Below are 16,552 nucleotides of genomic sequence, written 5' to 3'. Positions count from 1 at the left end.
AGAGGCAACTCAGAGACATGCATTTATGAGGTAGCAAAAATTGCAGTGAAGGGAAATATCTTTATACTGATTACAAGAAAATCTATTGCTCAGGAGACAAATTTCTGAAGATAAGGATGACTATTATGATGCTCAAGGGAGAAGAGCTTGGCAATAAACCTAACTGGCAAACAGGACAAACACACTGGCCACCTCACACAAATTCAGAAGAAAAGATGTTTTCTATGCTTTACAATCACAGTAAGGAACATCAGGCCTGGGATGTTATTCTAAAAAAGGACTGCCTACTGTTTCTGTTGCAAAGCACATGCATTAACCCATGAATCCACAGAGAGTGATACAAGGGTGTTTCTGATGGTTTTGTATTTACAAAGACATTTTTATCTACAAAACACTTACACTTGAAAACTGTGAGCACCATAAATGTAAGAATTTGGTCAACTTGCAGGACTGGTTTAATCTGTGAGCAAAAAAAATGGCAAACCTTGCTACTCCTCCCTTAGTGCTACCAAAAACAAGACAAATTGAAAGAAATCAGGTGGCTGACTGAGAGGAAGAAAAGGAAATAATCTACTTTTTTGTATAAGAGGCATACATCCCTATCCTAAAAATGAGAATCTGATACACATCTGATCAAACTGAGATCTCCTGAGTCACTTCTGTCCCTCTTTCTTGCCGATAATACATCACACAAGGCATTTAAGAAGCTTCTGTAAACTTCTGCTAAAACATGCTCTGCAACATTTGTTTAGATAGTTAAGTTTTAAGTTATGTAACTCCTGCCTTGTGCAATCTCAGGAATGAGAGATGTTAATTACAAGGAATGAAATGAGCAATGTAGCCATTTTTAAAATTACTGTCCAGGGGCTCGGCTGTGGCACTGAAAATTGCTTGTTGATAAAAGAACTGGATAAACATACTTACAAACACATTATCATGATTCCTGCATGTATTGAAAACTTGCCTTCTGAAGCCAAAAAATACCCCCTCTTAACTACTGAGACTTAAACAAACCAGACCCCTCCTCAAAAAACTTACTGTAAGAACGTCAAAAGCTAGGAGAAACAAATTAGAAGCTCATGATTAGCTACATATAAGAATGTGCAACCCTTAGCCTATTCAAGCAACACCATCTTCTAGTACAGAAATATAAAGCAAGAATATCTGTTTTGCAAACATTAGCAGAGTCTTTCTAAAATGAACTTGCTATAAACAACATACACCACAGCAGAGTTAGAAGACACATAAACACACTGTTTCTAAATTCCATGTAGCTCTCAAAAGGAGAAAATACTAATCTACTGGAAAGTGAACAGCTATATTCCATCTATCCATGATGATTCTGCTTTTCTCTTATGAAAATTCCACTGCACTTTTTATAAACAGTCATAATTCCTCTGGAACTGTTCCACTTGTACCAGTTTTGTTAACAGGAGGCAGGACAGAAAATGGGAAAGCAGGGACCAAACTTGTTTCTCTACAGAAACAGATCCTCTTTCCCTCTTCATTCTGTCTTTTGGTCAATATAGAAGTGTTCAGCTGCTGCCCAACCCCTGCACATATTGCAGGTACCTCTTTCCAGACTTGGTGCTGTCTGGAAAGACAGACTTGTTTCCAGTCCTGTCAATGTTAAGCATGCATAAAAACAAGCAAACCCCAGGCTCCCTAAATCAGTAAGAATAATAAAAACCAGTGTTTATAACTGTTTTCACAAACACCACCATCCAGGCTTCTTTTTGATTCTAAGCATGAAGAGAAACTTCTGATTTCTGAGTATATAGAGAATTCTTGGTTTTTTTTCTAGACAATATTTTTATGTATAAATGTACTCACATGGCACCAGAAACCTGTTTTTTTACAATTGTGTCCTGTCATTCAAAACTACCTAAATTCACCAATAGTGAGAACTGGGAATTTTCAAACCCTTCCAACTTTGAAAGTTTTGATTAAAAACACTGTCTCTCCTGAAGGTAAAGAAGGTTCAGTTGATTCTATTACTTATTAACTTATCCAAGGGTGGGGGGGAAAAAAGCAATGAACAAAAACCAACTTTATTTTCTCATTTCTAATAATACAATTTAAAAAGAGATGTTCAGAGTGTGAGATCCAGTTCTGTGGCTCTGATCTGAGCAGCTTGGAATTTAAACTCTTCTATAAAACTCATGCAAAACAAATCAGTTTTGGCATAAATTTGTTAAATCTTGTTAAACTTTATATACGCATCTAGACTTGTTTAACTAATAAAACAAAGCACAAATTAATTCTATAATTCCATCTTAATTTCCATTCAAATACCAATAAAAAGGTAATTAAAGAAGACTTCCATGAACAGCAAACAGCAGGAAATTAAAACATATATAAAGGCAAAATTGCTTTAAAAGATGAAAACCAAAGTATTGCAATCTCCTGGGTAGGAAGAAAAACTTCTCTTTTCTACTGAATATCTACTGAAAATTTATGTATTGGAAAGTTCTAACCAATGAGAGCCTAAAATTACTCCAGACAAGGGAAAAATAAAGCGAGCTAGCATCAAAGAAAAAGGTCAAGTGAATTATTAAAAATCAAATTCCACATCACTGCTGTAAAACATGACTAGATCTGATGATTTAAAATAATCCACATTTTACTACAAAAAAATGCTTCTAATGGACAATTAGTAGACTACTGAGCATTCAAAGGATACCAGATATTTCTGTATATGAGGAGAAACAGATATGTGAGTGTTGTGACAATAAATTTAAACTTTAAGTACTAAAAGCAAGACAATGCCAACCTGAAGATTCAATGCATAATCTAGAAAGCAATTAAGCATACAAGAGACCTTTATAGTCTGTTGTACAACTGAGCAATTGTCATTATTTTCTTGAAACTCTAAGAACTAAAAAGCACTGTATTAATTGTGCTTTTTTAGACCAAGAAGCCTCAGAAGGCTGCAAGACTGGTTGCATGGTGAATGACAAAAAAAAAAAAATTCTCCAAACAAAAACCCAAAACAAACAAAACAAAACAAAGAAACAAACTAAAACCCCAAACCCCAATCCAATCACCATAAAAAACATTTGGGATCATTTACACTTCCTGCAATTTCAGATTTGGGACAGCTGGGCCTTTGTATCCCTATGCACAAAGGTTTCACAAACCAGCGAAGTGCTCCTCCTGATTTGATGGCACCAGAGCACTGCAGCTCCAGGAGGGATGGAGATGGTGCAAAGCAGGGAATCTCAAGCTGGAAGAGCCCCTGCTGGCACCTGGGGCTGTGGGGCAGCGACAGCTTCCAGCCACGGAGCAGAGGATGCACCAGCAGGCAAAAGAGCAAACTTCGCTTTCGGCTTTGCCAAGGGATCCCTGGAGCCAATCTTCCCTTTATTCAGACATGATCCAGCACCAGGCAGCAAGGCTTTGCTCTGCCCTTCTCCATCCCAACAAGGAAAGGCCCAGTAAAGGCTGCTCTTCCTTACAGAATCTCAGACCTACTCCTGATCTGTCCCAGCAAAAGCCATGGAAGACAATCAGGTTTCCCTGTGGTCTCCATGGCAATAACTGAGCTTCATGAATAAGTTTATACAGAATCAATATAAAGATGTGCAAATCCTTGCTGGAGATTTTCCTCAGCTATACCAGGTTTGAACTTTAAAAACATCAATTAAATCAGAAAAATGATAAAAGCTTCATATGACCTGCTTCTCTACTGGCTTTAACTTTGAAAATAATTTATGTCTGCTCCAAATGGGTTCAGAGTAGTACCATCCTCATGGGGTAATGATTTATGAAGTGTTAGCACACAGGTGAATGTGTGTAGTGCAAGAACTTGCAGATTCAAACCCTTTGTTTCCCTTTGTTGCTATTTAATTATGAGTGAAGGAGAAGGAAAGAGTTTAAATAAACTCAGTCAAGTGTACTCTGCCAAAGAAACACAAGGGGATTCAACAACTTACTATAACTTTCTATATATTTAGACTTCAGTGTTTTTTAAATTTGGGTACAGCCCAAATCATGCAACTTTCCCCACACTCATTTCCCTTTGCTCTTTTCTCTGTCAGATTATTCTCTGCTTATTTTGCAATTCTACTTCCCCTCTCCCCCCTGGAATGAATTTCTTACTAACACAATTCTGAAGACAGGCTCGGAATCTAAGGGGTTTAATCTCCCTTAAGCAGAAAATGCTGCCCTTCCTTGGTTTTTCAACCTTCAGTGGAAACCACACCTTAGAAGAGCATTCAGTAAGGAATCAAGGAGCCAAACAGTCTAAAGACAACTTTTGTTGTCTTAGCTCCTGTTGGTCTCTAAATTAATAGAACTGCCTTATCCTGTTGAAATAATGGGACACACACCACTGTGCTGTTAAACTAAAAGTCAAATTTTACAGCCATTTGTCTTATAACTAAACAATAACAGATATCTCAAACTTCCAGTAAGATTTTCATATATGTCAGAATAATCCATTGTGAAAACCATAGAGAGAACAAATTTCATTAAAAAAAAAAATTAAAAAAATGAACATGACAAACAACATGGGTGGTGTCATTTCATGCTTTATTCCTGCAAGCCAAAGGGTTTGCATTTTAGATGATCTGTCTTTAAAATGTTAGGGTGAAAAATAAACCTAAATCACATTTTCTTTAAAAAGAATAAATTAATTGTTACCATCAGTATAGAAAATCATATCAATGAATCAATCCAAATTCTCTATTCCATTGCATTATCTAGGATATAAAACTGTTTTCATGTTAGCCTATAATTTTATATTCCAACAAATGTTATTTGGGAACTAAGATTGAAAGATGAAGCATGGAAGAAAATGACATTTTGTGTACCATCTAATTACCAATTATCTGCCAGTGGAACTAATCAAATTGTATAAATTTAGACTGCAGATTCATCAACCAATTACCTTGGAGAACATGTTATACCCCTCATCAGTGATTCAACCAACAGTCCAAGTATCAAACAACTTACTATGGATATTACAGGCATCTATTTTATTCAGAGAAACACATCTCCAAGCACAGTAATTAAAAGCTGCTGCAAGTTATAGTATTGCTAAAATACTACTACTGATATAAATGTATTTTAAAAGTGTCTAATATCAATTTATGCTTGCAACTTAATTTACAAAGAAAAGGAGTGATTTACTATACTGGATTAAAACAGATTGGATTTGATGTACTATATTCTACAAAATCACACCTTCCATAATATCTGCTTTTTACACAGGCAATAAAATGATGAAATACAGGTCTGGCTTCTAAATAACCATTCATGCATTAATTGAGGTGCTTCATTTAGGTTTAGAAGGAATTGTTTGGAAATACAGTATGCCAGCTCCTATCTGTGAATTACTTTTCTTTACACATGAAAATTATCAATTAAGTGCAATTGTATTTTCATACCTCCAAAATGTTACTTGAATTATCTGCAGACATTAATTTGAAAACACACCAGCTGCTGGTGAGTGTCTTTCAGGATATACTTCAGAAGAAGAAAGAGAATAGTATGTTTTCTTCCTTTTCAGCAAAACACTCAAGTACATAAATATACTCTGGTTAAAAGCATTAGGACACCTACTTATGTTAACACAATCTGAGCTTTCTATTATTTTGCCTGAGCATTCTTCTGGAATTAATTTCTAATTATGTTTACAGCACTATCCCCAACTTTTCTAGGAATTACTATTTAAAAATTAATGAAAATATTAATACCTTCTTGAGACTCAAACATACAACTGGAAATTTGGTGCAAAAAAATAAGCTTTTAACTTAGAAGCTCACACTTCTTTCTCTGCACAAGCAATGTGGATAATTAAAAAAATTCTTATTTGGTAATTTAATATGATACAAAGTATATTAAAAAATATATATTGGCTCATGTTCAATCTTTATTTGATTTATGTTTTAAAATCTCTAGGTGTTTCCCATTGGTGTCATGCAGCTCTGCAGACTGCTGTGTGCAGTGTGGCAGGAAAGAGAATCCCACGTGTTCAGGGTGCAGATCACAGCTTTCCCCAGGCAGGACCATTCCCTTGAATCTCATCTACAGGCCCAGAACTATCAACAGTGATAGATGAAAATTACTCAGAACAGTTATAGGGGCAAGAGAAAGGACATGGAGCAACTGCTGAGCGCACACAAAATGTATCACAGAGCAGCTGAAAGGAAAAGCTGCAGCCCCATGGAGAGCAGGGTGCAGAAAGCATCACAAAAGAGAAAAAATAATCAAACCTTTTGAGAGGGCCACAAACACCAGCATGATTGTCCCAGCAAACAGGAGGAAGAAACCTCCATCAGCAACGTGTAACTCCTCGCAGGACCCCTGCAAGCTGCTGACAATGCACTGCAATCCCAAAATGGCCTCTGCACCTGGAAGGGCAGGAGCAGGTTGAGCATAACACCAAAAACCAGAAAGGTTCAACATTCAAGAGTTCTTTTAATTTTCACATGTAGCTAAACTGTATAACTACCCCAATGCTGTGTGAACAGGAGTACCATTGTAAGTGAACCAGTAATCACCACTGTATTTTGATCCTACTCCTAATTAAGCTAACAATAAATTCTGGGCTTCGTATACCTGATGCATTCCCCTTTTTGCACAAAACAAGACTTTGAGCATAGGAATATAGAGATGTGGAAAGGATATTTGTCCTGTCCCATTTTCATGTTCTAAATTTCAATATGCTGCATATAAATAAGTCCATATGTTCCCAGAATCCATTTGGAAATCACTGCTTCCTCAGAGTGCTCATTATACCCAGACAGATCGCTTCCTACAAGCATCCTAATCAGGCAGTGGTTATTCAGCTCCCTGATGCCTCCCAAAATACCACTCCTATTTCCAGTAGACAAGCTAAACTATGGCAAAGTTAGGTCTAATTTTCCTATATCTAGGGATACAATCAAAAAATTAGATTTCTAAATATTTGTTTTGCTTTTGGTGGAAAAGCTCACTTCTTTAAATATAATTTTTTTCTCTCTTCCCTTTAGAAAAATGTGCATTGTTTGTGGTAACAAGCAGTGGTATGTGTACCTACTCAGCATATTATACTGGCCCCCATGGCCTCAGACAGAAGGCTGCACCTGTGTTTTCCACAGAGTTGATTTAGAGAAGGTTTGGTGCTGCTAAGAGATCAGATGAAATTAACTCCTACTGTCATTCTCTTTACCCAAAAGAAGAATTGAGCTCTGATTCCCATTTTCTGAATGGGAATGGCATACACGTTAAAAATCAGCTTTGGGAATTCCTCTTCTGTTATTACCATGAATATAATATCTCCACATCTCTCTTCAGACAATATTGTCAGTAATACTTTGTCTAGCTATAATTCTCCCTTTGGGAGCCAAGTACACAAAGATGACAGCTTTACAATTTAATTAAAGGCAACAATGGAAAAAATATAATAATAAGGTGAGCATAACATTTCATGAGAGTCAGATACAGAGGAAAAGATTATTGAGCATCTCATTGATATAGCACTGAAACCATTTTACAAATGAGACTGGCAGTCCCAGGAGTTCATGCTGAAATGCTGGAGGACCCCACTTGTAAGGTGCCTTTACAGTCTCAGATTGTATTTAGAGAGAGGAAAAAGGAGACAAAAAATGCTTTTACAGCTAAAAAGAGCATGAGATGCATTCTATTTGTAGATAAGTATCAGAGATAAGACAGAGTCTATCTATATGAAAAAATCCTCAATAGCATCTATTTGCTGAGAGCTTCTGACTTCTGACTGCAAAGCCAGCCAGAAAACAAGATTTTAAGGAAAGGTGCTTGTTCTTTAATGTATATAGTCTATCTTTACAGTTTTGTTGTAGCTAAAATATATTATATATAGTAATACATACATTCTTTGTTTAACACTGGGCTGTGTGTACTGCTCCCTTAAAAATTACTCAGGAAGCCATTTCTCTGAGACAGGTCTGGTTTCTGAGCAGGAGCCTTGGCAAAGTGGAAGGCTTGGAAAAGTGAAATGCACAAAAAAGAGGAACAAGACAGGCTGAAAGGACCACAGACAGCTTAGGCTAGGGCCTTCTCCAGGGAAAGATAGCCTGATGTGCAGCCATCAACAGTGATTTTAAATAAAACAAGGACAGGTAAGAGAAGATTGTACCATGGGCTCTCTCCCAAGTGAGCAGGCAGTGCATCCACCTGCCATGCAGTTACCTTTCCTACCTCCCTCTCCATGTGGGCATTCCATGCAGAGCATTCAGACAGTTTGTTTCAATGTCTTGAGAACTCTACCACAATAGACTGATTTATCTTAACTGGATTCTCTGTTATTCCTCTCCTGATCACTTCTTTGCAAGAATCTTCCCCTCTGTCTATTGGTCTTGGAGGCAGAAAGAAAAATCCCTCCCTTTTCCTTTCATAGGGAAGAGGAAATTTAGTGTTTTCTTCCAAGATGGATTATGTCACTAAATAGAGGTTTTTTAGCTCTTCCTTGTCAGGTGAGCAAGACCTCAGAGTGGGTGTCCAGCATCATCTGTTATCCTGTGTCAGCAGGACACAGGATTTCACAGTGCACTTTGGGTGGAGATATAAAGATTGGCATATGTAGGAGCAGCACAAACCCACACAGCCTGACTGTGGGCTTGGGAGACACTCACAGTGGCAGAGCCAAGATTTAGAGAGGAGACCGCTTTCAAGAACCAGGATTTCTACAAGAGTGAAGTTTTGCACTGTAAATAGTAAGAAGGTAAACAGTGTCCTTTTATAATTCCTTATATAATGCCTTATGATGCCTTTTATCTCTCCCTACAGGCATGAGACACACAACCACATCAAAAAACCTCATCCAACATCACCTCCACCACTGCCACTATAACACTGATCATGGCAGTAACAGCATCTGAGGAAAGCATCTCCAGGATATAAATAGTGTCTTAATTCCTGTTTGTTTAGGCTTTTTTTTTTTTTTTCTAATCTGTGATAATGTCTGTCTGGGATCCGAGGAAATATGGTACTTAATTAAAAATTATACAAATATGTTTGATTGAAATGAATATTTACCAAATCCAGTATTTTCACACACCTGTTCTTTCCCAGATATGAGATGCAGCAGTTGGCAGCAAAAGCAAGTAGAGAGAGGAAAAAAGTCCTCCTGTGTAATAGAAAGAATGTCCATTAGCTAAATAGAAAAAAACCCAAGATGACAAAGGGGAAATAACAGACTAGAAAGTTCAAAAATCCAAATTAGTGTTAACAGTTCAATTTATCTTGCATAATATTACAGTAATTGGATTGTGTCTATCATACTGCTGTTGTGACACACTTGGTTTGCTCTCTTTGTTCTGACAGTTTCCCACAGAGACCTCTGTTAGATGGAGATCACTTCTGCAAACTCCAGCATCTCTATTCTCCCTGCTACCAGTGCTGAAACACACATGGCAGGCTGAGCTTCCAACACCCAAAATCCTGCAGACCTGTGTGACCTGGACTGCTCCTCTTCACTACAGCAAGACATACACAAAGTGAAAAAGTTCTCATATATTAATACTTTAAGACTAACTTAATGTGGCTATTAAGAATGTCAAAGCATATTTCTTGTCTTGGTGGTTCAGTCATCAGCAGTGAAAGGAAAAGGAGTAATTTTCATCAGCCACAGAAGACTGAATATAGGTCACGGTGAGTTCAAAGACAAATAATTTAAGAATCAAAGTCTCAGTGGAATGCATCAGAGGTAAAGCCAAGTAAATCACTGTGTCAGTATGACTGATTAAATATTAGCAAAGAATGTGAATTGATCTTTAAAAAGAAGAAAAAAGAACTTTGTATCTATTATGCTGTAAATATTTTTTGTTCCATGCTACCATTACACTCTCCATTTTATTGTATTGACCTATGATAAAACTATAATGTTTACCTCAATAAGGTTAAGCACTTTAATTTAAAATCCATAAAGGTGAATCTCAACTAGAAACAATGCAGAGCTAGTCAACATTGTATAATGCTCATTCAGAAGGCTCTAGTATTTTCATATAACTATCAGAATAAATGCTGCAATTCATCTTAAATCTCAAAAATAAGCACTGAATTTCATGTGACTAATGTTCAAGCAAATTGTCATATTTCATGTGTAAAAGCAAAATCTTCAATCTCAGTGTTGCAATATTACAGATCAGCTAAAAAATAAAAATAAATTATGAATATATCCCCCCAAAAAAGATAATAGAACATGTTGATACAGTAAAAAGTCCCAAACAAAATCATCCCTTAACAAATAATGCACCTCTGGATTAATATATTTTTTAAAATTCTAGAACACCCCTTCTATGCATTAAAGCTCAGCAAGGCATGTCTTTGAAAGTTCCCAATTTAAATTGTATACATACTGGGTTTTATTAGAAATGTCATCTTATGACAGGATAATAAAACAAAACAGTCTAAGTTGTAACTATGATAACAGCACTAGTCATCCCAAAACTGGTTAAAGGGAAAAATTAAATGACAAACACTAAAATGCTTTTGGGATATACTCTATTTGGAAAATAAGATGTTTCTAAACATGTCATGCATATATAAGAGAATAAGAGGAGAAAAGCAGGGCAGCAGTGGACAGGCTTTGGTAGATTTGTTAACCAGGCATTTCAGACTCTCCAGGAGGAGGGCTGCTTCTCACCCTGTATGCACAGCAGTCCTGGCTTTTTCTTGAAAGGACAGACAGGTTGGCCATTTATAAGTTATGACCTGTCCACTGTAAAAAAATTGCTTGTTTACTTTATCTCTTGTTTACTTGCATCTTCATAGTTAAGGAAATAATTCAAAGGAGATATTACCAGAAGACATCCTTCTGTGAATTTCTATAGGTTACAAAATAAGATATTTAGACAGACTCCTCTTCCTAGAAGGAAACAAAAATATATTTAGACATCCATAAATAGTAAGCTCATCAGCTACAGAATGGAGCCATTTTACTGTCCAAGTTAATGTGGAGTCCTTTTGTTTAATGCTGGCAAAGGCATCAAAATTCCTCTCACTCTTTGGACATCTCATGAGATTTCTCCAGCCTCAGGGCTGCAGAAACTAACTTTGTGCTTGAAGGTGGAGGTGAACATTAAAAACATAAGTTGAACAATAAGAGACCTGGAAAGCTCACCTAAGCTGCTCTTAAAGCTGTTCTGTAACTCCCACATCTCTATTTATGGTTTATTTATAGGGGTTGACCTGATTGGTTACAGCAAGTAAAATGTCCTCTGGACATTCATCAATATACCCAAGCTGAACTATTAACCTGAGTTATCTTGACAAACCAAACATCTAAAATCTAATTCAATATAAAATGTTTTAATAATAATAGGGTCACAAATTTCACTAAGACTTCATTCAGCATCAACCTATGTCATAGGTTACATAAATCATATAACTATACCTTGAAATGACATTTGGTTTTTTTATTTTTATATATTAAAATAAAAATACACTCAGTTATAATACTTGTATTGCAATTATTTCACCTTGGATAACTACAAATTAGGAGCTCTGAATTTAATTGCACATGTTAGTCCTCTAGCTCTCATAAATAGTAAGAAGATATCTTTTTTAATATTCTAATATTTTTTCCCCTGTGTTTCCTATGTTTAATCTCTGTTTCCTGTTTTTCTTCTAATTTTCCTTTAAAACACAGCAGCATTTGATAGCTTTGTATCCTGGGGAAAGGAAAAAAAGTGTATACAAAGGAATATTTTTACCTAACCATAAAATGATGCCAGAAACCCAACAGGGACCAAACACCATGTTGGAACAAAAATAGTCCAGAGATACACTTTCAAAGTTGAGCACCTGCTGTAAAATAACCATCTGTGTTTAACTGTAATTTAATTATAGGTTCATTCCTTTTGTGTACACTGGAAGGATCTCATAGGTCTTCCCTAGTTGGTCTGCAATCAACTTTGGCATTTTGCAAAAGCAACAGACATGTTCTCTTAATAACACTTGCTAACTTTTCTTGTTCCTGTTTTAGCAAGTCTTTTGGGATTTTGTAATGCTATTGAGAAAAAAAAATAAAAATTTCTACTAAATCTGAAATAAAAACCTGCATTAATTAATCACCTGCCCTAAAAAAGCCAATATTATTGGCTATCAAATTACCATTTCCCTTTCCACAAAAGTAAATCAAGAATCACAGAGGTAGAAGATATTTTATTATTATTTTTGAGGGGGAAAGAAAATCAGTATTCCCCAAAGATCTCCAAGCTACTATGGCAATCTATATTAATTGAAGACTGCAGTGTACTGCACAGTACCTCAAAGCAAAAAAAAGTTCATAGACATTCATACTTGCTGAAACCAAGGCAGTCTATGTGAATTTATTGGAATTAGAATAAAAACCAACACAGCAACTTCTCACAGGTAGGAGGATCCAGCTAGAGACCCCAGATTTCATCTTAGTATGACCTATTCATTAGGCCAAATTATTTAAAAACTAATGGCCAAAGTTAGCTGTCTAATAAAGGCTTGAAGTCTGAAGAATTTTTTCTAAGACTATTTAATTGACTACTTAATTAATTACAAGATGCAGGATTGAAATGTCTGACATTTTCAGTGTACCTTTATATATTAATTGTATATACACAAATAAATTGTTAGCTGCTGAATGTGAGTCTGTCCTGCAGATGAAACTGCAGCAATCAGTGTTACAGCCCTGCAGCCCACAGAACCTTGTCATAAAAATTCTAATAATGCAAATTAGAAACTTCAGAAAAAAAGTGGAATTAGACCTGAATTCAAAATTGGCTCATAATAGACCAGACCTTGAAATATATATAGAAACTAGCTTCCCTGAACCTTCAACCACTAGCTGCCCCTAGATAATAGTAATGGTAAGGTTTTTCCTGCTAACAGTGGCTGACAGAAATATCAACATTAGCAGGATACAGAAACTTTCATATAATCTTAGCTATTAAAAACTACAACAAAATCAGAAGCGAAGATGTCTACTCATATAAAACAGTAGTCTCCCCAAGACCCTAAATCATATTTCTCTATCTCTCTAGCATTATTGCTGTTTTTTAATATCTTTGCAAATCCCTTTGTACCTTAAGCTCATACACTCATTAAGCAAACACTTGCAAGGGACAGCATATTTTTTAGGTAACATAACAATGCCAATTACCACTCAAAATCAGACCCACATTCTTTCCTGACAGGAAATCAATGCAATCTTCTAATCCTGAAGTATATTTGACATAGTGAAGAAGAGCGGCCAAACCCAAATTCATACATAAAACTAGGTGTCATTGAAAAAATCCTGCACTTTGCTCACTGAGATGGAGCACAGTTGTTGAATATTATTTCATTCTGTGTGAAGCAAAAACATTTCACCAAGTGGTATTCTTTCTTTTGGCGAAATACCTTCAAAGAAAACTCTTATGGAAATAATGATGCTGAAATTAAAGTATTCAACAAGTTCTGTTCTGTCAAACTTTCTCAGTGCCACACTGATGTAAATCAAGTACAAAACACCTCTAACTTCAGATTTCTGTTTGCACTTGAACCCCACACAGAGCCATCTTTCAGATACTGGGAAATGCCATTCCACTAGTGCCCATCTACAGGCAGAGAGGGTTTTCCTGCTTGAACTGGTAGCAACAACAGAGGCCATTCCATGCAATGTAAGCACAGACAGGATGCACAGGAAGGAAATGGGCATCTTGACTAGGACTCTGGCATGTGATGAGCAAAGCAAGCAGGTGGATGCATCCTTGCAAATGGAAAACCTTTCTTCCCTTTTTCTTTTCTTTCAACAACTGTGAATAAACAGCTCTAGACTTGTTCAATAGCAATTCCCTACCCATATGCAGCTGTATGCATGTTAGATTTAGTCCAGCTGCTAAACAAAATATAAAACAGGTATTTTATTGCAAGTCTGATTGAATGATCAAGTTAAAAACTCTCTAAATAATCGTAATTTCTTAAAAGAAGAAAGACCTGAAAAAACCTCCACCTGAAAAGTTTATGAAAGATAATACCATCAGCAAACCAGGAAAAGCCATGAGCAATTCCAATGGTTTTACCACATTATTTGTACCAATCTTTTACTCACAGCTGCACAACGCAGCTCTGAGCTGTGGATCCTCAGGCCTGAGACCTGCAGCTGCTCCAGGGTGGCAATGGCCAATGGAACCCTGAGCTGGCAAAATCGGGCAGTCTTTGGGAATGGCCAGCCCCAGAGCTTTCCCTCACCTCTGAACACACAGGCTTTCCAAACCAGCCTCTAAATTCCCCAATTCCACACCCTCACTTCAGCAGACAGGGTGTGTATTTCACAGGGACTCGGGTCACACCTTACAGGAGGCTAATTTTATACAGAAAACATTACTCTCTCTATTACAGAACATGGTGGCAAATCAGTTAAAAGTCTGATACTACAGGGAGAAGCACAAAATCAGAGTCCAGATGACTGCAGAGAGACACCAGTATATACAGGGATGGGCGGAATGCCACATGAGTAAAAAATCCAGAAGACATTCAAGGAGGACACAGGGGAACATCCACTGCTCTGCAGAGTTGTCTAAAAAGCTGGCTTTAACACTAGGTTCCTTCCCAAGGAGCCTTTTTTTTCCTGTTGAGGCTTAATAGTGTAAACATTAAAACATTAAAAGTGCTGAACAGTGTAAAGAAAAGGTACAGGGGAAAATTCATTCACAGCTTTACAAATTGCACAGTAAATGAAAAACTGAAATTACAATCTTAGGCCTGCAGTACGCTAGAGTACCCAAAAAATATAGTTACAGAATTTTACAAAGCAGAGGTGACACTTAAACCATTTTTACTCTCCTAATTAATAATTACAGTCTTCTAATATTCTGGATACCCAGCAAACACCGCCTGGGCTACATGGACAGACATTCTAGATGGAGTGCTTAGCTTCATAATGTAATTTTCAATTTTTCTATTCAATTAAAAGGGCTGCAGGTCTTTTTGTCTGTAAAAAAATATTGCCCATAAATCACTTCTTCTTGCTTCCCTATCAACTCCAGAAAAAAGGACTTTCTTGAAACCTCCTAAAAGCTCAGTTATTTGTAAATCTCTCTTTTTGCCTTTAAGAAAGAGCTGAGCTTTCTTCTGTTTACACTATTCCCTTAATTTGCTTACAGCTAGGATTGATTAAACACATAATAGCTAAACCTTCTCTTGAAAGGCAATTTGCAATGGCCATGCTGCCATGCATTTTAGATTATATTTTTAAAATAACTGTTTCCTCAAGGGTATTACCTAACCTCTAATACCACTAAACATTTAAAGGTTTGCATTTATAAATCCAATTTCATATACAAAAATAACTCTGTTTGCTACAAACTCAGTCTTCCCATTTCAGTCAAACCTGCTCAAACTCTGCTTCTAACATATATTCCTTGCTCTGATCCTGAAGTTATTTTTTAACATCAGGGGCTTTGATGAAATAACAGATTGAATAAGACCTCCCAAAGTCTTTTAAGACCATTTCTAAACCTTTTATCAGAACTTTTTAACGCTGTTCATTGACCACAGGTGAAATTCTCATTACTGATAACTAATCACATTGCTTCCATAGATATAATCTGTCATTTATTCCACATGCTACTCTTGCTTCCAGTGACACCTTCAGCTAAATTAGTTTTATTTAGATTTTACCTGAATGGTCAAACATGTAATTTCTCATTTTAAAAAAAAGGGTAAAAAGCTGATACAGTAGAATGAAAATAAATAAATCCCTGTAACAACACAGATGACTGAATAGCTGAATTCAAAATTTTAAAAATACATGTACTTTATTAAATACAATATGTGCATTTGGAATGTATTATTTGTTTGGCTTTTGCATAATTTCTGATGAATATTAATTACTAGAGCAATTAACAACATAGAGAATACTCATAATGAGTTGAAGTCATATGCTTTACTGCCACCCTGGAGTTTTAAAGCACCTGCCATATGTTCTCCTAATAATTGCTACTTTTGCTTTCTGAATACAGTAAGGGAATTTATTAACTCGTGAAGCTTCTGAGATATATGCACTTGTGACTGGAAATGGGGAAAGAATGCCAAAATGTTATTTCATTCTTATATAGTCTGATTTAATATGAGGTTAGACCTAAGGACAAAGGCTAATTGATATATTTTCATGGAAAAGCAAACATCCAATGAAAAAATATCCTTTTGAAAGCATATGAAAAATTAGGGAAACTCTTCTGAGTCTGGCAGTCACAGGGATTTTCAGATCAAGTCTGTCTGATTGGGTTGCATTCCACCTGCAATGCATTTCTCAGTTGTGTTTTGTTTATTAATATTTTATTTATATCCATTTTCATTATTAACATGCTGGGCATGAAGTCCCCCAGTATTCACTCATTAAACAATAAAGTGTTAGCTATGCTTGACATTTTCTTGTTGCAACAAGCTGTACACAAATACATGGAATTTGATGCTGTTTGTGAGCAGAATTTCTATAAATTTTGTACCTGATGTTTAAAACATCTCAAACTCTAACCAGTAAACAAAGAAATTAATATAGCTTACAAAGCAGACCTTTACAAAAAGATGTCTACATTAAATATATGCTAAAATTATTCTGTAAAAAAAA

This window comes from Cyanistes caeruleus, chromosome 9, assembly GCF_971803275.1.
Source record: "Cyanistes caeruleus chromosome 9, bCyaCae1.hap1.1, whole genome shotgun sequence".
NCBI classification, from domain to species: domain Eukaryota; kingdom Metazoa; phylum Chordata; class Aves; order Passeriformes; family Paridae; genus Cyanistes; species Cyanistes caeruleus.
This window is presented reverse-complemented; position numbering follows the sequence as displayed.